General features: G+C 43.7%; 1 protein-coding gene across 16 annotated transcripts in view; it reads right to left on the minus strand.

Annotated features, from left to right (window-relative positions):
* The window catches only part of ESRRG (estrogen related receptor gamma), a 506,557-nt gene that overhangs the window by 461,981 nt on the left and 17,631 nt on the right, over positions 1 to 26,945 (minus strand). For 3 of the 16 annotated variants that reach the window (XM_053912612.2, XM_071219575.1, XM_053912598.2), the window contains exon 1: positions 7,232 to 7,469. The exons of 11 other annotated variants lie outside the window; for them this stretch is intronic. The gene's annotated coding sequence lies outside the window, so the exon portion shown is untranslated. Of the gene's footprint in view, positions 1 to 7,231; positions 7,470 to 7,513; positions 7,644 to 26,945 lie in introns of those variants that run through there. 2 more of the 16 variants (XM_053912596.1, XM_053912607.1) reach the window with 2 other exon arrangements.

The following is a 26,945-nucleotide window of genomic DNA, read 5'->3' on the forward strand; positions in this document are numbered from 1 at the left end:
AGATGCGCAAATGACAAGAGATGTTTGAGACGAAGAAAACAAGGATTCCGTACGTCGTTCCTGTTTTCGGTCATTCCCTTGTGCAGGGACACAGGCTGTGGCCGTCTGTAAAGGGAACTGAGTCTGAACCCCACATCCTGGCAGCACGTAGGTTAGAATTATCGGGCTTGCTACATTTAACTGGCCAGCTGAGCACTATTTCCTGCTTCCTCCCTAAAATAAATATGGAGCGCGTCCTCCACAATTCTTGGACCACAGTTGACAAGAAACATGCCTAACAAGACCACTCCAGACCTAAACAAATGGGCCTCAGTCAGCCTGGGTCAGACCTGGTCAGCACAGAGAGCTGGTTGACCCGCGGACTTTTCCTCGCCACCTTCACCCACACAGGTGGGCAAAAGTGGGTTTCCAGTTATTCGTATGGAAAGAAGACGATACAATAATTAATGAAAAATAAGACAAGAATAAAGTCTGTGTTCCCCAACTGTGACCCTCCTTCTGTCCACCCCCGGAAACACAGTTGTCAAGCGCTTTTACACCCATGAGTCTCACTCAGCCCTCCCAACCATCTTGGAAGCACATGCCTTTATTTTTTACATGTTTACAGATAAGACACATTTGAGAATTTAATAATTTTACACAATCGCTCGGGCAATAAGCAGCCCAGCATAAACTTCAAAATGGATGCTCTAACTCGGATTCCAGGGCTTTTGCAAGTTGCTAACACACAGGGAATGTGCACACATTTGCTTCTCTCCTTTTCCTTTCCATTTCTCACCCCACAGAGCAGTTACAGGCAGACCAGGCTACCTTACACACACACACGTGGACATGCCCGTCTTCTACCTGCGGCCACCTTCTGCCTTGTCTTCTCTGACACCCTGGACGGTTACTTCAGAGGATATTGTCTCCTCTCCCTTTTCCCTCACGCTCCCAGTTTTCCGTGCATTTGGATGTCAAAACACAAACCTATCACTGGTGACAAATACTGCTAAAGTTACACTATTCCCCAGGAAAGAAAGGCCATCTGTTTTATAACCAGCCTCTAAAAATCCCAAAAGTTTTTTTTTATAATTCCTTTCAGAGACTCTCCAATAGTTTTTCCCCACCTTTTTAACTTTCAGTTACATGTGCGTTCTCTTAAACATCAGCCTCCAGTGTCTAGACAAATGACAAACAACTGTCATTCTGTTCTAGTGCCTTCTTGTTATGTTTACCACTTGTATTATAATAGAACAGGTGTTCACATTTTGTTCATCACTGATATACAATATTGCACTCTAGTAAGTAAACAGAGGTTTGTATGGCCTAACCTAGTAATCTTAACTAGGAGTTATAATCTAACCAGCAGTTAAGATTATCTTCTGTGGAAAAAGCATGTTCTGAATATCCAACAATTGATCTACAAATGAGAATTTTTTAATGCAAACTTGAGAGTCTAAATTGCATAAAGCTTTCCTTTCAAGCCACTCACCCTGTTCTCAGTTCCTACTCTACCTGCTAATACTTTTGGCCATGGCGTAAGACCATGCTTTAGTAGATGCTTTGTTTATAGAATAGAAATAAACAGTAGTATAATTAACTGGTTCATTCACAATTAGTCAGTTATTTAATTCAGGGGCGAAGTAAGTTGGAGAACATGGAGTCAAACCACTCTCTCTTAGAAATGAAGACGCAAGGCCGCCTGGCTCTCTGATGAAGCAGGCAGGCAGATTACATCGTCAGCTCTGCTCCGCACCCTTCTGACTTGTCCTTAGCTGAAGATCAATGTTCATAGTACACACATTAGCGAAAAAGAGCAAATTCCTGACTCTGAAGGTGATGGATCTAAAGGATCATCAGGTATTATGTCCTATTTCTGCAACCTTTGGAAATAAATGTGCGTACTAAATAGAAAATGAATTCCTGATAACTGAATTAAACGGTTCCTCGAAATAGCCAACTTTGGATTTCTTTCCACACATAATAACTTGGAAAAATATATAGCCTGTGTTTACTATAGCACTACAGCCACAGTCTCTAAGAAGAGCTATAACTCGCTAACAATTTTCCTGATTTATGTTTGAAAACATACAGGGCATGAAATGATTTCTGTAACCTTACCTTTTCCTCAAGAACACTGGTAGGCAGGAGATATATTCCAAAAATCATGTTGGATTGCTTGTTACAGCTCCTTTATTAATAGAATGTGTGATGGGTGAATTACACATGCTTCACACACACACACAGAAATATCATTAGATGTTTCCCCATTAAGAGAGGAAAGAAGAAAAAAAGGAAGGAAGGGATAGAAGGAGGGAAAGAGGAAGGGAAGAAGGAAATTCTTATGAAAGAATCTATTTTCATCAAACATTCACATTGTGAAAATGGATTGCCTTCTTGAGTAAAAAAGGGCAATACTTATTATTCAAAAGAACAGTTTATGGATAATGGATAGTTATAAACTGTAACACACTATACAAATTTTAGTTATTCTTGCTCTTCGTATTTAACATATATGGAAATTTGCTTTGCAATCTATAATTGTGCTAATAAAAATCAGTATTCGTGAATATAAATTATACTGGTCATAAAAATCATCCTTATTAATCTAATATATCTTGCAGAGAAGTAGAATTTAAATGTGCCACCCTGGTACCACGGATACCGGAAACACTGTTTATCCGGCTGCATTAAGGGTCTATCAGGGCAGGAACACAAAGGTTCGCCATGCCTCCGTAAAGTCAGCCTCCTGAAATTGAGTCTTCAAACGGTAAAAAATTACGTCAGATAGGCATATTTGCCAAGTTAAAAAAAAATTCTTTGGTATAAAGGAAGTAAAATAAACACATTCATTAATTAGCATCCTGCACAGAGTTCTAGCCAGGTAATTTATTTTAGCAGCTTGGCCACCTGAAACAGCCCTAAGTGTTCATAAGTCAATAAAATATCTTTGAATCTCCAGTGTCTTTCATTTATTCACTGGGATTCCAAATACATTCACCGCCCCTTCTTTGCGGTAACTATGATCATTCCCTTATTTAAATGAACAAAGTATTCTCCGTGATAGAAGTATAAACAGAGATCTGATTTAAAGCTTGTGATGATTCTTCGCAACTGCAGGGATTATCACTGGCAGTGGCATAAATACATTATGAACTACCCGTACATGGTATACGGGTCAGAGTGGGGTGGGAGGTGGGATTTACACCCAATACGGGGGAGCAGGTGAGTTAATGGGGTAGTGGCTTTTCCCAGTCGCAAATCCTCAGGGTGGAGTAAATTAATGGCATCTCATCTCCCAAAGACAACTTCTCTAGTGTGTGGCAAAGGCACATAGAGCCTTGCCCCTTATCGCAAGGTGTCCTTCAGCAATTTTCGTGTGAAGGTTTGCAAAGATTTTTCCAGTTACCTGAATCTGAAGATCGACAGCCCTAGGGCTGTACGTTTACATTGTACTTCAGAAGTCTGTGCTCCTTTTCCCATCATCTCTTGAAAGAATGGCCCGCAGGCTCCCGCTCTCCTGCTCTCCCTTTTGGACATCACCACCGCTGATTCCAAAACAAAGTAGTACTATAAACTAGGTTCAAAATAATCAAAGAAGATGATTCCATAGAAAGATCTTTCAACTCCCCCACAGGCCCCAGCCCCACCCGCTAGCCTGAGAGGGTGAAGAGCTCCTAGATTTTACTCATGGTTTCCTGCTCTGACCCCTAAGGCCCAACCGGGATGGCAATGCTGACCTAAAAATGACGTATGACGCTGAAGTATTTCACGGCTCTCAAGCACTAACAGCAAAATGGCAAGAGAAAGTTTCTTTGTCGGCACCAGAGGCCCCAGTACATTATTTTGACTTTATAAAGATATTTTAAAATTAAAAAAGAAATCACAGGGTTGCAAAATTTGGTCCATCATTACTTCAAAATGACAGATTCGAATGTCCGTGGAGAAACTTTCAGTTGGTTTTCTCATAGTGGTGGTTCAATTGAAAGACTCACCAGCTGCTCTCTGGAGAAAACAAGATCTGCGTTTACCTGGAGATACAGAATTTCCAAAGGCACAGAGCCTAGAGGGCAGAGGCTGTCAAGGCTTCCTAGTGAGAGTAACTCAAATTCTACCCGGTGCTGTGGATGCTGAAGTGATCTCCATCTCATAGAGCCCAGCCTGTTTCCCAAACAGTCTTTTCCCTTCATGCTCTCTTTGGAATATTTGTCGCGAGAAGTTAAAATGAAACCCAGTTGCACTGCAAAGCTCCCACACTAACAACAAGCAATTACCACCGTACACATTACGGATGCAAACGGAAAAAGACCACAAAAGATAGGGTGGCCAGAAATGTTAAATAATTGAAAAGAAGAAATGACTTAATAGAGTAGTAAGCTTAGTTTACAATGCAGCCAATTTAAAGCCATAAAAGTCCTGTATAAAGATTTTATCTTGTGGTTGACCAGTGCCTCTGGCTATTTATTATTCAAAAGTATCCCACCAGCCGTTTCTTCTTCATTAATGTGGCTTCGGGCATTTCCCTCAAAATCTTTCTGTTCCCACAGTTTCCCGACAATTTTGAAACAAATACAAAAATTCCTACTTAAATCATCAGTTCCCCTCATGAGGATAATGCAATCTTCCGAGCTTCGCTGAAACCAATTTCAGAGGTGAATCTGTAAGGCAAACTTCAACTCCCTCTGATACCATTTGTTTGCATTTCACATCACCAAACACGCAAGACATTATCAATAAAAATAAATAAATAAATAAATAAATAAATAAATAAATAAATAAATAAATAAATAAATGCGACAGGACTAAATCTACTTGTATTGCTACATCTGGACACAAAAGGAGAACCTCACAACTAACTCCCTTTCCTGTGACACACTGATCCAGGCCTTCGTCTAGATGTTAAACGTCCTGAGGCATCAGGAAAGTCCTCCCTTCAGTGGGCAAAGTACATCTGTGCAGGAGGAAAAAGAGACCCTTAGGATCCCTTTCAAGCTTAAGCCCACTACCTCTGGCAGGCTCTTGCTAAAAGTCCAGCTGCAACTGTGATGCCCCTGTGGACAAGGTTACTGAGCACAGCCCAGAACATTCTTCTCGGCCACACTTCCCTCACGGCCCTTCAGCTGCCCTGCTGTGCTCCCGCCGACTCAAGTTCTGGACTCAACGTGAAAAACGACCCTACCGCTCACTTCCGATGGCAGTGCTGGTGCAGTAAGAGTGGTGCTCAGTTGAAGATGGGAACGTGGTCCCCCCCTGTGCTAACCCTTTAATATCTGGAAAAAAAAACTGTACAGATAAATTGAGCACCACACACATGGGAACCTAATCGATTGATCTGCTCTATTTTGTTCAAGCACGACCCCATCAGAAGGTCCCTTTGCTCCCCTTAAAGAAGACCGGCGGGTTTCAGTATACACCACGCGTGAAGACTAAATCGCTACTCAGATTTATTAAAGAAAATAAATGATCTGTTATCGGTGTTCATCACCCCAGTCCGTGGACATTGTTATCTCAACACACAGGGTTCCAATTCTACGTCACGCGAAGGTAAAGAGTTAGGAGCTATTTAAATAACAAAGTCATGCACAGACACACACATATGTTTGAAAGATCACGTAGGCCGGCTTCATGATATACATAGTTCTTTTCACATTTGCAGGAGAAGAGAGAGGCCCTATCCTCGTGACTCCCCCCCCCCCCACATAAAGGTTTCTATGTCCCTTCTTTCTGTCAGTGACTCCTTGGCTCAGATTTGAGAACTATTCAAATTTCCCTCCCTTTCCCAAAAAACACGAGTGTCTCCCAGGTTGGTTAACTCACGTGGATAACATCAAATCCACTGCTCTGAAAACAAACAAACAAACAAACAAAAACCAAACAACCCTGACACCACTCCCAACTCCGCTCCCTGCCTGCTGCTCCTGAACTTGGGCATTTCCAAACACACTCCCCTCTTTGGTCTCTGGGCAGCATGAGAAACAAAGAAGAATTTCACTTCAAAACTATACCAAGTCTTCAGCTGCTCTGAGCACTTCCAAACATCCGAAGGTCTGTTGATCTTGACTTAAAGTATTAAGCAGGAGTGTTGTGAAAGTAGTAGGAGGTCGTTTGTGGACCTAACAGCTTGTCTTAACTCACATGCTGAGATTTTTTTTTTTTTTTTGAGACAGAGAGAAGGTGCTGTTTTCAACATTGCCCTTTGGTCCGCATGAACAAACTCACTGGCTTTCTGTGTGTGACTGCGCCTTGGTGTACGGCCACTGGTCAGGCAGTACACCTCAAACAGAGAAAGAGTGACTCCCCAGCCTCAGCAGATCCATGTGGCAATTCACAACGGCACCGAGGCAAGCACAATACACGAACACACACACACACACCACCATTCCACAGTGCCCAGGCATGCGGGGGGTTCTCCAGGCCCTTCCCGACTCTTCCAGAATTGCACAGTAAGATTCTGAAAGGGGGGGGTGCGGCTAGGCAGGGAAGAGAAGAGGAGGAGGAGAGCTTTGCCCTCTCTGTCTTTCTCTAAGAATCTCCCATCAGCAAACATGGGGCGACAGGAGGGTGACTCTATCCTGCAGACGGTCTAACAGACTTGAGGGGGAGCACTGGGTAGGTGGTTGGGAATACTTCAAATGGTGGTCGGGTGACCTCCTGGCAACTTCAGAGGCTCCCTGGGGCAGGGGAACGGGCCGGAGAGACGAGAGGGAATGAGGTGTAGAGGACAGGAGGGAGACACCTAGGACAACTGCAACAGAAATCACCAGAAGGATTTCCCAGCCCCTGACAGCAGTCCTCAACTCCTGCTGAGCCGCCCTCTGCCCAAGACCCCTGTGCACCGCCCCTGCTCCAGAAGACCAGAGGACTCGCCCCCAACCCTGCAGGTCCGGGTGTCCTAACTCTGCCCTCACTCTTGGCCACTTTACCAAGCGCTGAAGTCTCTATCCAGGAAGGGGGATGGGAGAGGTGTTTAAAGAACAAATCTCCTTGCCATTAGAATTTATCTGTGTCTCTAGCACACACGCCAGCCGGCAGGTTTGCAGTCGTGGTAAGGCACAACTACGAGGGATGGACAGTACTTAGCACGGTGTCACTGAAGGAAAGGGTTGCTTTTTTTTTTTCCAAGACACTCTAAACAAGTGAAGGGGGAGGGGGCTGGTAAGAGAGATTGCAACCAGGACTGCAAATCAAGAATGCCCCCGACGCAAATGTCTGTCTCCAGGGGTTGATGAGAAGGATGTGGACCAGTTACCTTGGCAGGGTCAGAACTGCGGCAGGGTAATCGGGTGAGTCGTCGGGGATTTTAAAGGAGCAAGCCCAGCCGCCGTCTGTGGCTGGGAAAGTCTACCAAACCCCCATGCCGGAGCCGAGCACGTCTGACACACGCCTCCTTTCACTGGGCTCCCGCGACCTCAGCCGGCGAGGGGGTGCTGGCCGGCCAGCCGCGGGCAAGGGCACAGCCACCCGCTGGGCCCCTGCGGGCACGGCGCCGGCCTGGCTCCCGGGGCCCGCGTCCCGAGCGGCTGTCACTCACCGAGCCTGGCTGCGAGGGGCAGAGGGGCGCCCGCGGCTAGCCGGAGCGCCCGGGCGCCTCCCTTCTCTCTTGGTAGCGTCGGTCCGCACTCCCTGTGACCCAGGACGTCATGATGCCTGTCTGTTTTCTCAATGATAACTTGGCAGAAGACGAGAGAGGCTGCCGGGTTCTCCTCGGGTGGCTACGTGGTATGTGCACGTTTCTGTTTGCATGCGTTTCTCTCCCCCTCTGGCTCTCTCTTTCTTTAAAAAAATAAACACCGCTATTTTTTATGGGAAAAAAGACTTCCCGGCACTGTCATGATTCGATTGCGTTATTGTGCGTTTGCATAATTGGCACCTCTGGGTGTGTGTCTGGGCGTGTGGGTTTTTTGCCCCTTTAAATCCTGCTGCTCCCGCCGCCGCGCAGCCTCTGCAAACGGAAAGCAAGCATGCGTTCATCTTTTGTCTTTCATTTTACCTTCAGGGTGACATTCAGTGCCAACTGCTTCCCTTTTGACCGTCGCCAATCCCCGCCTGGGCAAAATAAATTTTAAAAACCTTGGGGGAGGGGAAGCCAGAGCCAGCGTCACCCTCCCTCCCCCGCCGCAGCCCCGAATGCTGGGGTTTCCATCCCTTGGGCTCCCGGCTCCCGGACCCCAAACCGGCGCGACCCACCTCCCACCGCAGGCAAACCGGTTTCTTTTCTACCCACCGGGCCCAGGCAGAGACGCGGCACCAGGACAGCCAGAGGCGTCCGCGCGCCGCCGGACACTCATGCTCGCGGCTGCCGCTTGCTGACTTGCATCTCTGTTGCCTTCCCAGGGTGTAGGCCTCTCACAACTGGAGCTATTTTTGTCTCCTAGAGATGTTCTTTAAAGCCTTTTAAACATGGGGAGGGGGCAGGGGAGAAAGAGAGAGAGACAGAGGGACACCCCAGCCCCTGTATGAGGAACTGTATAGACATAGCAGGAAATCTGGGGGACTCCTGGCACCTGACCCACCAAGGGAGTTTGAAAGGACAGAAAGGATAACTGGCTTTTAATTGAATTCTTCTACAACAGCCAGAAAAAGTTGTTGTTGTTGTTTTTAATACAAAGATATTATTGCCGGCGAATGACTGTATTTGTCATTTTCGTAATTATGTTTGCTAGAATCAGTAGGGAAGGTCTCAAGGAGAACCCTCAACATTTACTTCGGAAACACGAAAACGCGTCTGAGGTGGTCTGAGGACATGACAGGTGGAGCAGAGATCATCCCGTCTTTTCATAATAACAGTCTTCGTGCCGATTGTACAGTGTGTTTTCTGTAGCTTCTGGTCATCACTATGTTGTGTACATTATCGCCATGTGTACTTTTCAGAAAAATAAATATCTAGTGTCTGGCTGGGCAAACACTTCACCCTGCCTTCTCACTAATTCCCCATTTGAAGTACAGAATGGGTTTAGGATTCCCCCCCACCCACCCGTCCCAATGTCTCTTGTTGACCTTGGTCACCATGGCACATGGGTAAGGTCACTGTTTCTGCTGATTCCAAATTTCTGAAAGATGACAGCAAAAGCCGAGGCTGCAATAATAATAATAATAATAATAAAGCTTGGAGGAGAGTGTTGAATCTGAAAAGCAAAGACTTTCGAACTCACCTGAGACCAACTAAGCTCCCAGAGGTTTCAAAGTAGTTTACCTGATTCAGAGGTTGGCTCAGTTGAATGAAAATAGCAAGTAGCTTGTTAGATCTCCCTTTGGAGTCAGACCAAGAACTCCTAGCATATTCTGTAGGTTAGACACTGCAACTGTGCAAAGACCGGACGATAGGAATTGGAGAAGAGCTTCCCTCCCTTAAACCTCAGTCTCAGAGTACTACTGAGTAGCAGACAGATTCCAAAACTTGAATGGGGCTTCGCAGCTCTTAATAGCTGGACATGTAGCTCTAGGGACCTGCTTATCAGTTTCCTTGGAAGGCCAGAGGAAGAGCTGGGCTGGGCCAGCCCAGCCAGGGTTTAGGGGTTATCAGTGTCCTGAAGGATTCTAAACAAGGCCAGAACTGGGGTAGCTATCATCTCCTGGTGTTACTGATAACTTGCAGTAACTATCCAAGAGGGGCTCGTTAATACTCAACCTACCAGCCTGGTTCTCCAGCTTGTGTACTTATTAACCTCAGAACTGGACCCTGCAAGGCCCACTGCAAAGAGAAAGAACCATAAAAATGTGGCTCACTTTAATCCCTTCAAATCCTTTTTTTTTTTCTTTTTTTTCAGACAAATGCCTTCCATGCTGTTTGTCACCCTTCCGCTCACCGGTTGTCACCCTTCCGCACACCGGTACGGGCAGCCAAGAGGTTTCCTTCCCCAGGGCTGAGATGTTGGAGCAAGCAGCAAAGGGGACAGGCAGGGTACTCAGGTTCCCTGGACGTCTGAATAGCTCCTTTCTAAGCCCAGCTTCTCGGAGTCTGTCCGGCCTACAAGCAGCTGTCCATTGTTTATTCGGGTTCAGACTCCTCAGACTCTACATTCAAGTCTTTAGTTTCTGGCTTCCCCCTAAATATGCTAGTTAATATTGTTGTAGCCTGTTCACTTTAACTTCCCAGTGAAAACCAAAGAGCGTGAAAATGCTGGCTGAGGTGAATAGAACACTTAGAAGGCCCTGTTCTAACCTCTCCTTGTGCTTAGAACTTGCGAATCTAAATCTTCCCAACAACAACATAAGGGATTGCTGGCGTTCCCATTTTATGCAAGGGTATAGAGGCACAGAGCAGTCAAGAAATTTGCCCCAAGTTACACAGCTGGGATTCAAAGTCAGTTGCCCTAAGTCCTCACTGTCAAGCTCTCTGCCTGCCTACCTACCTACCTATTCAACTGTCTTGCCAACGATTGGAACCTTGCATGTTTGGTTCAGGCTGGTCACCCACTGCCCATCTCCTGTCCAGTGTTAGCTCCTACTCCAATGTCATTGCCCAAACACTCAACACCCCAGTCTGCCTCTTTGCTGTTCAAATTCTCTGCATCTGTCAAGGCCAAATTCAAATCCTCCTTTGTCCACAAAGCCATGATTTACTATTCTTGGGTGTATCGATCTCTCTGTCTTTGTTCCACAACATTCACTTCTACATATGACATCATTGTCCCTCAACTATCTGTGTCTGTGGGACCTCTTTTTTTTTTTACTCCTCTTCATCTCTCAATTCCTTTCTGATGGGATTATGCAATTTTCCCCTGACTCTTCCAGTATGCCTAACATGGTGCCAAGTACAACACTGGCTCTCATTAAATAGCTTCTGATGCACTCATTGATACAATACTGCCCTTTGGAGCGCTAGGGTGCCAATTTTCAGTGCGACAGACATTGAAAGTTTTATGTAGCACAGTTTCATCCTTCACCTGGAGAAACTGCAAGCTAATTTCTCCATATTTCAGACAGTCCCTACAAAATAACCAAGTAAGATCAAAAGTATTTAATTTGACGAGCTTATTTGGATGAGGTAGAATTTAATGACAATGTGCAGGGGCAGGAAAAGTGTGTGTGTGTGTGTGTGTGTGTGTGTGTGTGTGTGTAACTGTAGTACTTGGAAAGCAATCGTAAACTTACTGTGATTTTTTTAGCTGTTGTGAGCCTTTCTGTGCTATATATTGAATTTTCTAAGTGTCAAAAAGTGAAGTTTTATACTTAAAAAATAGCAAAATAAGTCAGGAGACCTGTGATCTTGTGTTGGGTTTGTGACTGATCAGCTGTGTGTGTCCTCGGGCATATTACTCATTCTGAGCCTCAGTTTCCTTCTTTCACAAGGGATATTTAACCAATTCCCGAGTTTTTTCTAGCCGTAAGCTTCTGCAAGCCCGAACAGGGTATGAAAGAGAGAGAAAGAGGAAGGGTTTAGCCTAGTAAAACTGGTTTTCTTGGAGGATACAAAAAATATGCTGGGAGCTCAGGTAAAATTAACAAAGATCGTATTTCTAATTCCTAGCATAGTGAAGGGTAGCTCAGGGAAAAAACATCTCTACAGAGCCTTGGCGAGGTGGCTCAGTTGGTTGGAGCACTGTCCCATACACCAAAAGGCTGCAGGATTGATTCCTAGTCTTGGCACATACCTAGGATATGGGTTCAATCCCTGATCAGGGCACATATAGGAGGCAACTGAGGGTGTTTCTCTGTCACATGTATGTTTCTCTCTTTCCCCCTCTCTCCCTTCCTCTCTCTCTCTAAAATCAATAAACATACCCTTGGGTGAGGATTTAAAAAATGTTTTTAATTTATATACAAAAACATGTTCAAATTTACCTTTGCCAAGATGGTCCCATTTATCTGAGATAAAATGGTGAAAAACTGAGTGTACCAGTAGCCCACCACAGCGACCATGTGTTGTTAGTCCTCATTCATGCTTGCCTACAACTTTCTTTCTAGCATAATCAGATTGCTGTAGAGACTCTATTTGATATGAATGAGTCCAGCCATTTGTGCCTGGATGTCTGAGGCTCATGCGCAGCTGGAATTGAATCATCAAGTAGTTGAAGAGCACAGGTCTACTTGGGCACTAGAATCAGACCGGGACCTCTGATCAGATCAGGACGTATTTCCTGATGCAACTAACTTTGAGTTAGCCCCCTCTGTGTTCCTTTCCTTATGTCTATGCATTGAACACCCACAACTCATCCACCTTCTCGCCAAGTCTTTGTTAGGATAAATGAAATAGCCGAAGGGAAGGCCCTCCACCAATACCACAAAATGTCATGACAGATGCGGCTTATTGTACACCAGAGTTGTGTTTCTGAACAAATGTAAAATTAGGAGAGCCTATGAACCCAGGGATTCAGGTTTCCCAGCTGAGAATCTAGGCTGATTTCTGCTACATATTGATGGTTATAGGACTTCATGATGTCCTCAGCTAGTTAAGGGCAGAATCAGGATGTCTTTGCAGATCAGTCACCCTGTCCCAGCCCAGAATCAAAAGACATGATACAAACTGTGGGCAAGTATCACAGTTAATAACTCATCCAGGACCAAGTTCATTAGAACATTTACTTAAAATAGAAACTTATACCATGCCTCTGGCGTGCAAAAAATGAAAATGATCTCATATAAGGTAGGGGTCCTTGATCAAGATTTCATGATAGCTATATGCATCTGTGGATAAATTAAGAAAGTCTTCAGGTTGCAGGCAAAATGCACGTGTGTTTATGTGTGTGCACACACACATGTGCATTGTTCTCAAGAGAAGACCTGTCGCTTTGATCACATTCTCAGAAGGGTTCCTGACTCCTGAAAGGTCAAAAACTCCTGGTATGAGAATAGCTAATTTTAAAACAGACTTAGAGGATAACGCAATCATTTAAGCCAAATGCCACGCTGACTACAACATGGATAGTGCACAATAATCACCAATATTCCGAGCGGTGGCCTTGAGACACAATAAAGGTGTCAATAATCAAAAATACATATTTTCCAAGCTATTTCACTTAAATGAAAAGAGAAAATGCACCCGCTTTTAGAAAGGTTGGAATATTGAAACAAGAAGAGGTTTCTGGTTTTGTGGAAGCTGGCTGGATGATTCTCTGTGTGCTAAGAAAGGGGGAGTAGTGTGGGAAAATGCCCCTTGTTTGGGGGAGTGCAGTTCAGCCCACAGCAGCTGTGAGGGGGCAAAGAATGGGGCATAAAGCAGAATTGTGGCAGTGGGGTTGGGCGGAGGAAGGCTGGAGGGATATCTGGCAGGAAACTGGAATCAACAGACTTTGGTGTCTGTCTTGGGAAGCTGACTATAGGACAGCATGTCCAAGAGGTGCGAATAAAGGCTATGGGAAGAAACCAATGAGTTTGTTTTGGAACTTGCTGGGCTAAGGGCTGTGGAACAGCCAGATTCCAGTGGCCTTAGAGTAATTTTGAAGAGATCTGTGGCTGGAGAAACCCACTTGTGAATCTTCAGTGAATCTTCTGTGGCTTATGCTGATAATAAAGATGAGGGGAAATTATGAATATAAATGATTTAGGAGCATCTGAAATAAGATTGCATTTATTTGAATAAAATCTAATTTGCAAAATATAAAATTATATGACACTCAAGGCAAAATAGTGTTGGTGATTTTAAATATTTATAGACACCTGTATTTGTACCATAAATTTCTGAATAGAACTATATATCTCAGATTTTATTGTACATCTGGGGTTTTCTGGAGTTCTTTCATCTCAAGGCATTCTTTTCTTTTTTTTAATTTTATTTTTCAATTTCATGTTCCATTCAATATTATTTTGTACTAGTTTCCGGCGTTCAGCCCAGTGGTTAGACATCACAGCTCTAGTTTCCATCTGTGATCACACATTCACTGCCTGTGTGCAGAAGGGAGAAAGAGTTCCAGGTTCAACTGGAACAATAATCAAGATGTCACCTGATACCACAAGTTAACAACTCTGTTCTCAGCTATGTGGCCCTGCCAGTTGCTGAACCAGCAGAGTAAAGTCAGTGTCATGGAAAGAACATTGAACTTGGCATCCGGACACTTGAGTGTGAGTCCAATTTCTATCTCTCCCTGCTTTTGCAACCCTGGGTGAGTCATCCAGTGTCTTACCACCTGGATTTCCCCTTCCGTGCTTGCCCTGCCATCCTCAGGGAATGACCACTGAGCCTTGGAGGTTTAGGCAATCACCAAAAGGGAGGGGCAGGTGAGCCCAGCTGCACACTTCAAAAGTAGCCTCCTTGATGACTGTTTTAGGGACACCACCTTCCCCTCTCCTCCCTGTGACTGCCCAGTGGAATCCATCACTCCTTCCTTTCCATCTCCATCAACACACTTCTATGATTGTACTTACCACTTTTATTTTTGGTTAATATACCTGTCTTTGCTGTTCCATTTAGGTAAATGCCTTCAGTGTAACAGATGTTTTTCTTATTTTTTTCTCTCCTAGGGCCTAACACACAGTAGGTGCTCCATAAATGCCAAGTGAATAAGCTAGTATCAGGGGAGAGCATTTGCCTGCATCTGTTCCTATTCCATGAAAAGTCTTGAGCTAATCTGGGGAGCAGACAAAGCCAGCCTACCAATAGGCTGGAGGGTGTATGGCATGGGCACTTGGCTCCAAAGGGGCTGCTCTCTCATAAAACTCCCACCTTTACTTAATGATGCTCCCCTAGGCGTACAGCTATTATAAGGGAATAAAGTATGTCAGTCCCCAATCATAGTTAAGCTTAAAATGCAAAACAGCCCCCATTCCAAATAAAAAGTTAACACTGACTTCATTTGACACTGTTATATAAATGCTCAACAGCAGGTTTTGCCAGAAAGCTCAGAAGAGAATGAAGAATGGGGTGAGGGCGCTAATAGCTGGGTGACTGACCATCACAGTGTGATGGGGGGGAAAAACAGAGGGTGGAACCAAATATCCCCCTTTAAATTCCTGAGGAATGGCATTGAGCTCTCTAGGATCAGTTCTTATGTTCAAAATAGGATTATAATATGTAGTTCTCAGAGTTAGCGGGAGAATTAAATGAGATAATGCCTTGTCAAGGTAGGCAGCCAATAAAATAAAATTCTCCTCCTGCCCTTTCTACTTTCTTACCAATTACCTTCCCAGAAGAAGAAAATAATCAAATCCATCCATCTGTAACCATGATCATCTTCTAAACTTTTCCCTTGACCAGGCTGCTTAAAAAGAGGCCCCCAGGGAGTAGCCTATGTCAGTGGTCTCCAACTTCACCACACACTGGAGACACGTGGAAGGCTTCTGAAAATCCTGATGCTCATTTCACACCCCACAGCAGTGAAGTCAGAATGTCTGAGGGCTGCAGGCATGCAACACTACTTTTTTTAAAACCCCAACTTATTCCAGTGGGCACCAGAATTTGAAAACCACTGGCTAAAGAAGAGAAGCGTGCCTGTGGCCAGTGGGTTTGTCTGATTGGAGCCTGATGCTCGTAAGGCACGTGTTTTGAATTCTGGTCCATAATGTGGCAGCTCTTGACTCTTTCACAGGCCCAGGATGCTTGGTTCTTCTCCATCACACCTCCTTTGGCAAACTCTCTATAAATGAACCCCAGACTCGGGATAATAACAGAGGACTGACTCATGCCGAGTACTAAAAGAACAAAAACGAAACATAAAAAAAGCACAAACAAATGTGCACTGGTAGTTCTTTACAATTTAGAAAGTGCTTTAATAACTTATTTTATTTAATCTTCAACAACCCTGTAGAGTTGGCATTATTATCATTATGCCCAGTTACTAGATAATGAAACAAAAAATAAGGAACTTTCAACTTGCTCAGGGACAAAGTGGCAGAGTAGGTGTGTTGAAGAAATGAATGAATGAATGAATGGCCAGAGGGAAATGGGCCCGGGGAGAAATTCGAATGAAGGTATCTTCTCAATAGTTAAGGATATCTTTTCTAATTCTAGCTCCCCCTTGCAATAATCTAATGAAGTGGATGGGATCCCTACCGTATAGAAAAATAAAATGAGAATTAATGCAATTAGACCTGTAAGCAGAGCAAAACATTGGTTAAGCAAAAAGATTGTTAAACTGAAATTGATTCTTTTTAATTTTCTGTGTAATTATCGTGGGTTGAAATATATAGGGTAGATATCTCTAACAGTATCTGGGAACCTAATGTACATGCGGCTAGCCATGAATTCATTGCACTGAGGCCCAGTGGGTCAGGCCAGGAAACTATTTTCCATCTGCCCCAACCAGACCAAGCCAAGACATAACAATCCAGCAGCCCCCCTGAATTTGCAGTGGTAACTATGGCCTGGACTGAGAGTCTCTCCAGGTCAAATCACACTCCGAGAAATGCCCTACAGAGTTTTGATGGAAGTTAGTCCACAGCACTGGCTTAGCTGGGCCCTCCTCTGTGTTACTAGGGCTCTGTTCTGCCATTACAAGGCTTGGCATCAGTGCAGAGCTGTTCCCTGTCAAGGTCAAGTGCTGGGAACAATTCAAATGTAAGCTGGGATGATGATGGCCGCGGCACTTGGAAAACGACCCACATGACCGATTCCTCTCCCAACACAGAGTCACGATGACGTAGCAGCAAACGCATGTCAGATGAGTGTTGTGCTCTCCTATGCTTCCCTTTTTGTCTGGAAGAACCGCATTTATGAGGTGAGGCTCTTTTACTGAGGACAGTGGTATTTATTAAACACACCAGAAACTGCAAATCCAAATGCGCACTTCTCTATAAAACAGTCACTTGGGGAGGGTACGTAATTACCTTGGTGATCCTGTGACTGCTCTAAACATTTGGGGAATTCCTCTTTTAAAGTCACTTCCATGGCTGGTACAGGACTCACACAAGAAAACCAGCATCATTCCTTTATGGCTGCACCTTATGTGACAAAAATAGCACCTTTCAACCCCAGGCACTGCCCACCAGAGTCTTCCAGGCATTTGCTGAAAACTCTCCCGGCTGCCCCCGGTTTCCTGCGCAGCAGCTCAGAGATGTTTGTGAACTCTGTTCGGGGCCTCGTTGAAAGAACAGGCTTGGCAGGGTTAACCCTCCTTTCCTCTGTGGACACAAAGCCTGATCCTCTAACATTCGATCACTCATTCACTCGCCTAACGTCACCTGAGCCCTGACTATTTTGTTGTATGAAGAGGAACCTGCTGGTAATGAGAGGGCTGAGTGAGGATATGGAAGGGTAGGTCCAAAACATCTCTACTGGACACATCCTCTCTCCCACCATGCTCTCTTGACCAACCTCATGACTTCCACCTTGGCCTTGGAGACAGTCTGAAAGAAGAATAAAGAGTACAGGCTCCAGAACACAATTGCCTGGAGTCCAATTTTGCTAGTAGACTACTGGATCAGGTGACCGGGGACAAGTTACTTACCTGCTCTGTTTTAGTTTTCCCCTTCTGTGCATGTACCCGTGTTTTGCCATGTATAATGTGCACTCCCGTTGTGTGCACATTATACACAGGACTATCATACCCATTATTATACCCATTGTATGTATGTATAATCACTACACCCATGTATAATGAGCATCCTTATTTTTCCCTCAAAAATTTGGGCAAATATTGCTGATTATACATGGCAAAATGTGGTAGTTAATCATAGGACCTATCCCCTAATGATTATGAGGGGATTCAGTGACATGGATATAAAATGTTTAGCATGGCGCTCTTCATTTTCAATAAATATTAAATATTATTTTTCATACTTATATGTTACTAATTCTTAAATCATAAACTCTCAATCTGAAATCCCAACCTCCTTGCTCACCACGCAGACAGATGCCCCCTACCAGTTCAAACTGACCAGATGCAAACTTGAATTAAATACTAGCCCAACATCTCATCTTCATGCTAATTTCTCTGCTCCCCATCTTGGCCCAAGTCATCGATTATCTGTAGGGTCAGTAAGTCCCCAAACCAAGTTCAATTCACATTCTCTCCCCCACTTTACTCTACCCACCACTCCGACACATGCACACCCCCAGGCACATTCATTCGGTCATCAAGTCATGCTGATTCTACCTCCGTTTTTTTGCCTTCCCACTCTGTGTGTTTTAAAGCAATGTGTATTAAGACATTACTACACGCCAGGTCTAAATATTATGCTTACATTTTTCATATGAATCTTACAACAACCTTATACATTGTTATTATTATTTCCATTAAAAAATATGGAAACTGAAACACAAAGAGATTAGGAAACTTGCAGGAGTTCAACCTGCAAGTAACTCTGGGGGCTAGGAGTCAATCCCAGGAGCAGAGAATACTCAAAGGGAAAAAGATAATGGAGAAAAGATGAGGAGAAAGAAAAGATGAAGAAAATTCTAGTCTCTTTGATAAATAGTGCTGGGAAAACTAGGTAGTCACATGCAAAACAACATAACTAGACACTATACCACTCACAGAAATTAACTCAAAATGTATTAAAGACCTAAATGTAATACCTAAAACCATAAAACTCCTAGAAGAAAACAGGAAAAAACCACCTTAACATTGGTCTTGGTGATGGTTTTATGGCTATAAAACCCAAAGCACAAGCAACAAAAGCAAAAATAAATAAGTGGGGTTACATTGAACTAAAAAGTTTCTGCTTAGCAAAAGAAGCAACCAAGAAAATCAAACAGCAGCCTATAGAATGAGAGAAAATATTTGGGGAGGGAGATAAAAATGAGATCAAAGGGGCAAAGCACTCTGTAGCTAACTGATAACGGGCTGTGTGAGTGAGATATCATTATCTTATGAGCTGACTAGTCCCCAAGTAAGGTCTTGAAGCCACAGAATGGAGTGTTTTGAACTGGAAATTGAGGGAGGCAAGGGTCTCAAGCAGTAAAGGTTGGGTCGTCCAGGGCCCTGGGCTGTACACAGGAAGCATTGGAAGAAAATAGTGGCATCAACAGGTGAGGAAAAGCAGCAGTTTTCCCATTCATAATACATGTCATAGCTGACATTTTGAATTTTGCAACAACAAAGAAAACAATTTTATAAACTCTATGATTTGAGATTTATTGTAAAACTCTTCCTTACAGATGACACTTCTGTGGTGAGTCACAAATCTTGGGGAAAGTTCACATGACATCTTAGTCTCTAGGAAAGAGCTTTGGAAGGATCACGGGTTGAGCACAGTTCTATGCAAATTCATTTGCATAATTAGAGTAAGCTTGCTATTGCATCTAATTGCTAGTCTCAGGGACTCTCTCATTTCCAACGACCCCATCAGACCCACCTGCAAAGCCAGCTCCATTCCAAGAACACTGTCCATCCCGACCCCTAGTCCGGGGTGATCCAAGAAGGCTACATACATACATGTCATTGTCCTCATTGTTCTGCTCTTGTGCTCACCGGATGTGGAACTCCAGCAGCTGAAGCCCCTATTCCTATCATCAAATCCCCACTTTGCTCTAGGCATAACCCTGATAACCAATTTTTAAAAAGCCATTATATGTTGCACTCTTAATATGGTTTCAGCATGTGCTAATTGCTTTATTACTTTACAACACAATAACCCTACAAGGTAGGCAGTATCTTATATTTTAGAACTTACAGAAGTTGGAGTTTAGTGAGATTAAATAACTCAGTCAGAGCCATGAGTTAGTAGGATTTGGATTGAGTTGTTCACCTCCTGAGCCTTCATTAGGCATGGGTACTTGACCATGACTTTTGAAAGCTTGTCCTGTGCTTGGGCCTTCCCTAAAGCCATGGTCACTGCTCATTGGGCTTCCTGGACTCCCTGGCTGGTTGGAATAGCAACTACCTACCACTCTCCAGACTTCCCTGCTGCACAGGAGCATCCACCGGTCTCCATGGCAACAGATTCTGTGCACTAGTCTCTTGCTTAAACTTCCTCCTCTAACCTGTGTATGGATGATCAGCCCAGCACCTGCTCCATCCTAGGAATCTCAGTGTTTCTGGCCTTAATTCCCAAGCATGTGAAGTTAGGCTGTGTCTCCTGGCATGCTGGGGGGTAGGGGGTCTTCTTCACCCTATTTCACCTTTGAGATAAATAAAATAAACCTTGAGGCCATATAACTACTCTTTTAAGAACTAAATCACATAACAAATCAGATTGTGGTGAATCAGGTTGTCTATGAAGAAATTAAACACAAATGCCACATCCTGAGATTGGCAACCAAAATGGCAGGCTTCATTGCTAAGAATAAAAAACGTGTTTTCTTCCAAAAACAAAGACAAACGCTGAGCTTAGGTAGAAGTCTTTCAATGTGATAATCCCTGAGCAATAGATTTCAATTTCAAGCAGGGGAACCACTGTTCTGAAAGGAATGGTACGTGGGACCTCGATATGCAAGAGGTCAAGGGGAACTTCTCAGAGTGAAGGGCAGTATGAAGGTCAGACCTCCCCTCTGCTATTCCTCCCTCCTTCATCAAGCTCCAGAAGCCCCTCTGTTTGCAAAACACACACACACACACCCCACCAGGCCTCAGTTTATACCACACCATATTCACACACACACCCCACCTGGCCGCAGTGCTTTCGGGAGGTTTTTTCTCGTTTTTGCTTGTTTGTTTGTTTTTAAGTGATTCTATGACTAGTCCTGAAAGTATTTAGTTAAGTGTTAACTGGGTTGACAGTTTTGCAAAAAGCATCGACGATCTCACCTCAGATAAACATATGACAGAAGACAGAAAGATCTGAGTTTCTAGGAAAAACAGCCTCACTGAGCAGGAGAGGGGGTTTTTGAGACAAAAATTCCCTGAGCCGTCTTTTTGGAAACATCCGCCATCCTGTTGCAAGCTGCGTGATGGGCCTGAAGCTCTGCTGACATGGGACGTGGGCTTTAAATTGTGTTGCCCTCCCTTTAGGACCATAGCCTGACTCCAGCTTTACTGCCTTAACCTGGACAACCTCCTCGGCTTGACCTTGAACTGCTGCAAGCTCACGCAGATCCCTCTGAAGTGGGCAACACTGTGAAAATGGCAAACAATAGACTTTGCCTAATTGTATGCTTTTGCCACACTCTACACACCTATCAGGATTCAAAAATTGGTCTCCTCCTCCCTCCATTTACTACCTACCTGGAAGAGAGAAATTATTTTAAATGGACCAATTAAGACAGTTTAAATAGATTGGGATATATCGATTAGACCGATCATTTTCCACACGGGCATCTGTTTTGCAAGCTAAGCAAAGATATGATGGCAGAAATCAAGCTTTCACTAATCCCACTGTTAACTGTCTGGCTTAATATTAGGACCTAACAGGGAAAGAAGGAGAATTTTGCTCTTCTGTTACGTTATATCAGTAGAATTAAAGATAAGTAAGTAACAGTATGAGGTCTGTCCAGAAAAAGTCCAGCCATTGTTAATATAACTAGAACAGTTTACGCGTGACATTGATATAAATTGGCAGCCAAGGAGAGTGGACTGGAAGGCATGCGTGAATAATGATGACTTCACTGTACTAGTCAGTGGGGGCAGTAGATGCCTGCTGAATGAGCATGTGTACTGTGTGGCTGTCATTTCAAAATGACTGTGCATGTAGAGCAACGAATCTGCATCAAATTTTACATTAAGCTTGAACATTTCTCCACAGAAATTGTTCAGATTATTCAGAAGGCTGTAGCTGTGGGCAACTGGTAACTGGCAGCTTCATCACCACAAGGTGCCCACTCACATGTCACATCTTGTGCAGAGATTTTTGTCAAAACATCAAATCATCCAGGTGACTCGGTCTCCCTACAGCCCAAATTTGGTGCCCTGCAACTTCTGACTTTTCCCAAAACTAAAATCACCTTTGAAAGGGAAGAGAGTTCAGATCATCGATGAGATTCAGGAAAATCCGATGGGGCAGCTGATGGTGACTGGGAGACCTGTTTGAGGTCCCCAGGTGCCTACTTTGAAGGAGACTGAGGCATCATTGTCCTATGTACAATGTTTCTTGTATCTTGTATCTCCTTCAATAAATGTCTCTATTTTCATATTACACGGTTGGATAGCTTCAGGACACACCTTGTATTTCAAGTCTCTTTTATCTTTAACTCTCTTATTTTTATCCTCACCTGAGGATATGTTTATTGATTTTAGAGAGAGTGAAAAGGAGAGAGAGCGAGAGAGAAAGAGAGAAACATTGATTATTTGCCTCCTATATGCATCCCAACTGGGGATTGAACCTGCAACCTTTTGGGGTATGGGACAGGCTTCAACCCACTGAGACACACAGCCTGGACCAAGTCTCCTTTTTCCAAGAATACTTGACTAGAGAGCCCTTGCTCATGTCCTCCATATTTTGCATGACTCCTACTTTTCTGACTCCGATGAACAGCTTAGATTGTATTAATTTTCATTAGTAGTGATATTTCCCAGCATTCAGGCTTCAAGTATAACTATTCACGTTGGAATTAACTGTCAGTGCTTCCTCGATAGAGGGTCCTATGGGATCTCCAGTCATCTCCTTTTTGACTCGAGAGCCGAAACTTATACATAGATATTGCCCTTGGCCTTAGTTTGGAAAGTTTGTTTTATTAGGCAACAGACAGAGGAAACGGTTCAAGTTCTCCTTAATAGTTGCATTTAAATGCATATACGGACATTTCATTGTAGACAGTGAAGACAGGAAGTTCACAGAGAAGTTACCGATCAGATATATGGTCTGTTTCTATATCCAAACTTAATGGTAAAATATATATTTAAAAACTCCCCTAAATTCAGTGTTAGCTACTTATGCACAAGGCCAGGAGATTTTGCCTCCATACAATTATTTAAGATGTTATAAAGTATTTTCCATCTTTCTTATGCTTGGAAATAGTTAGATTTTATGACTGCTGAGTCAGAGCCAAAAACATATAATTTTATGCCATAAAATACAACCTTTTCCTTTGGCTGTGGAAATTTATATGTACATATTTATGTGCTTCTATAGATAAAAATCTTCATAAACAGAGTGGCCATTTGAGATGAACTCTATTTAAAGCTTGCCATTCCTGAGTCTGGTAATCACGGCTATGCTTTAAAAAATTCAGTACTTCCCCATAACTTACCAAATCAAAAACAAACACCTCAAACTGGTATTCAAGTCTCTCTACAATTAAAAAAAAATTTTCCTGGCTTTTTTCCTCATTTCTTTTTTTTTTTTTTGCCATACAAAAAAAAAATATCCTATGCAAAAAACAAAACAAAATGAACAAACAAAACCAGATACAGTTGCCACTGTGTCAAACCTGGGAGTCTCGCTCAAATCCCCCACTATTTCCACTTGTCAAACTTCCAGCCACCCTTCAGGTTTTGTCCTAGCGGCCACCTCCTTGTAGTCATTCCCCATCTGCTCCTACACATGCCATCTCTCCACCACTTGGACTCCATAGCTCCCCACAGCTCAGGGGATTCACTAGGGCTCTGTTTAATTAAGTCGAATGCATCTTTTAAACAAGCATGACAATGATGTATTTACAACAGATTGCACGGGCACGTAAGCTAAAATTACGGGTATTGGGTAGCCCATACCCATAAATGAAATGGGAGTGTTTAAGAAACGAGGATCCTACCCATCAGAGAGATTTTGGACAAGAGCCAAGCATGAGCTTGATTTTCCTATAAAAGTGCTCAGAAATTAATCTGAATAAACCAGTAAAAAGAATATTCCAAGAGAACAGGATATAGGAAGGAGGGCTTCCTTCCACTCAGGGGCTGGGTGGGGTTGCTTCGAGCAAAATCGCGATGGATACTGGCCACAAACCCTACACTGTCTGTACCCTCCGGCCAACACCTACACAGACCAGCTCGAGCCCAGGCAGAATGGTCTCCAGGTCTTTTCCCTTACAAGGGCATTTAGATGTGTTTGCTTGCTTGGGTTCTGGGCTAAACTAGAACCAGCAGTTCTGGACGTACCATCAAAGAAGTCTGGGAAATAGCAAACATTCTCCATTTTTAACGGGGGTAAAGGGGGACAGGCGTGCCAGGTGCCATATCAAAATCTACTTAAGTCCTTTCTCAAACTGCACATTTCACCACAGCACCAGCAACACTCCTGCCCTGGGTCATGTGGGAGGCTGCTTTTCATCCACTCCACCAGCCCCCACAGCCAAGACAGCCAAGTTCCCTGCATGGAAGGAAGTCCAAAGTTACCCAATGTTCAAGGAAAAAATCGGGGGGGTGGGGATGATACAGATGATGTTAACAACATTTAAAAAAAAAACGAGTGGATAAAAGGGCAAAAAATTCATGGAGGCTATTGGCAAAATGATCATAGTTCATGAATAGCTCTGGGGTTACTGAACTCTGAGGGGTTTAATTTCTAGCTTCCAAAACACACCGTAACCTTAAAGGGTCTTTAAGGTAAGGAAGGTGAACCCTGACCTTCTAAGGGGGAAATCATCCCTGTTCAATTAGTGTCAAATTCTAAGCCACATCATCTAGCCTGCTTTGTCGCTCAGTAGGAAGATGTTCAAGGCCACGTCCTAGAATCCACGGGCCAGCCTCCTTTTCATCAGATGATTGGCCACAGATGACAACTACGTGGCACACAGATGGCCAATCCCAGCCCCAGCCAGCCCAGGTATCCAGGCAGATGTTGCTGATCAGTCATGGTAGCCCATACACACACCAAACATGGTCTCAGCACAGCACTCTGCAAAGTGACTCCCAGTTGCTCAGAGTGAGTTGAAACTGCTCCACCACCCTACGTTAAGGAAATAACTTTAAATTTCCTTGTCTCTTTGGGTTTTCACAAGTGGATTGCCTTTTACTTCTTAGTCCTCCTGATTCACAGAACCTCTCCTTGCTCAGAATTAGAGTAGGGAGCCATCGCCCGTTTGCCTCTTCTGGGCCTCATCCTCCAAACCTAGTGTACTGTTGACCATAGGGAATCACTGACCCTGATTTTTGCTGTGACTTCTCCATGTCCAAGCCATCACATGGATCTGGTCTTGAATTTTACCCAAGTGGCTCCTGGCTTCAGTGTCCTACCTGCCAGAGTCAGCCCTGCATCCACTTGAGCCTTTCGGGAGGGCCACTCATCCAAGTGGGGCCAGAAGAGTCCTGATATTTTTGTTTGTCCGCTCCAAGCGTGCAGCCATACGAAGTTCCATGTTTTAAGTGTCTCCTCGTCTATCTCTTGTGCCAGATTGAATAACTTGAAGGGAATATATTTATCTTCCGTCTAGGAACCTCCAGCATAAGCACAATGCATGCCATGTGGCTGGTGTTCAATAAACACCAGTTGAAATGAAGAGTCTCATTCACGCATGTTTCAGAATAGCTCCTCCCCACCGTTCCCCACCCACCTGGTCTGGGTACCCCCCACCTCATCACCTCTCTGCTGCATTTCCTGTACTTGTCCACTTGTTCTCTGTGTTCCACACTGTCTTCCTAGCCCAAACATGCCAGTTGTGGTCCTCCTACAGTCCCTCTGAACTTGCTGTCCCCTCTGCCTGAAATGCTCTCCCACCCCCCACTTCTGTGGGGCTGTCTTCCTCACTCCCCTCAGATCTGAAGTGGAAAGTCACTTTCTCTTGGACGCCTTCCCTGCCCACCTATTCTGAAGTTCAACCTCCCAAACATTTCCTATCCCCTTCCCTCATCTTTTTGCAAAGGACTTATCATGATTTTACATCCTCTGTGTTTACCTACTTGTATTGTTCACTATAATACAAGCTGCATTAGCCCAGAGACTTTTGTCTGTTTCATTCACTACACAGCACATCCTGATATTTAACAGCTGCTTGTTGTAAACTTTATGAATGAATGAATGAATGAATGAATGAACAGCAGACTGACTTCTACTCTGTGGACTATTTCTCAGTGTCATTTCTGGCATAAGCAGATACAGAGAGGAGGGAAGGCTGAGTGAAAGATTTATTAATGTGTGTATTTTTCCAAGACCCTGATCTCATCCTCAGCCTGTTAAAGTGTCTGGATTCTCTGTAGGTGTTGTAGATGAAATAGATTAAGATAGGCACTCTTCCATTTTATAGATATAAATATCTTAATTATCTTGAGAGGAATGTGCAAAGCCAACAGCATGGATAACAGCAATCACTGGCAGATCCTAACTCTGCTTGTCACCTTGTTGGCAAGTTTCCAAATCGAGTATAATGATTTGCTACTAACTCAGACCAAACTAATAACAACCCATGATTTTCCGGATGTGGTTAAAGAAGTGAGCTAACTCCTATACTATCTACTGGACTAATTTTATCCAAAAGCTGAGTGCTTTGACCTGATGATACTTATTTACAACATCACATGGTAACAGGTAGAGGGAATATCATATTTTACAAACTTATGGGAAAGCAGTTCCTCATATCCCTTTAGTATTTTAACACCCATACTGTCAGAATATTCTTACTAAAGCCTAACTTAGATATTCTTTCTTACATTGTTGATACTGTTAATTAAAAAACAGAAGATAAAAGGAGACAGTCATCATGTCGCTGAGAATGAGGCGACCACGTCACACATATTCGGATGTGCAGAGAGAGTGAGGGATGGGTACAGGTCTGCTTTCTTGCCTCATCCTTACTGCTGGCCCCCCTCTGCGACCCTCCTTCCCACAGGTGATTCTGTTGGCTCTTTCTGCCTATGTCAGCCCCTTGGGTCAGTGGTAAGGATGGAATTGGCAAGAATATCTAGTCTTCGATGGTTATGGACACATTAGGGAATTTGGTGCCTTATGAATAGGATACACCATCGTCAAATAATCCTGAGCAAATCAATCAACTTCATTAAGCCTCAATTTTCTTATCTGTACAACTTGGACTTAAAATGCTTAACTTACAGGGCATTAAAACTATTTTCAATGTCATGTTGATGATAGTTATTGCTACAAGTGATAGCCTAGAGGGAAAAATATATCACAGAGGTTAAAAAGTCTGGCTTTGCCCTTTGTCATAACTGGGTTCAAATCCTGATTCTGTTACGGAAGAGCTTTGGAACCTTGAAAAGCCACATTATCTCTCTGGCCCAGTTTACTAATAGAAAAGAAACAGATAACAATGCTCCATGGAATTTTGTGAGGATTAAATAAAATTAAGTGTTCAAAGGATTAAGTGAAATTGAAGAATTAAG

This window comes from Desmodus rotundus, chromosome 10 (assembly GCF_022682495.2).
Source record: "Desmodus rotundus isolate HL8 chromosome 10, HLdesRot8A.1, whole genome shotgun sequence".
Taxonomy (NCBI): domain Eukaryota; kingdom Metazoa; phylum Chordata; class Mammalia; order Chiroptera; family Phyllostomidae; genus Desmodus; species Desmodus rotundus.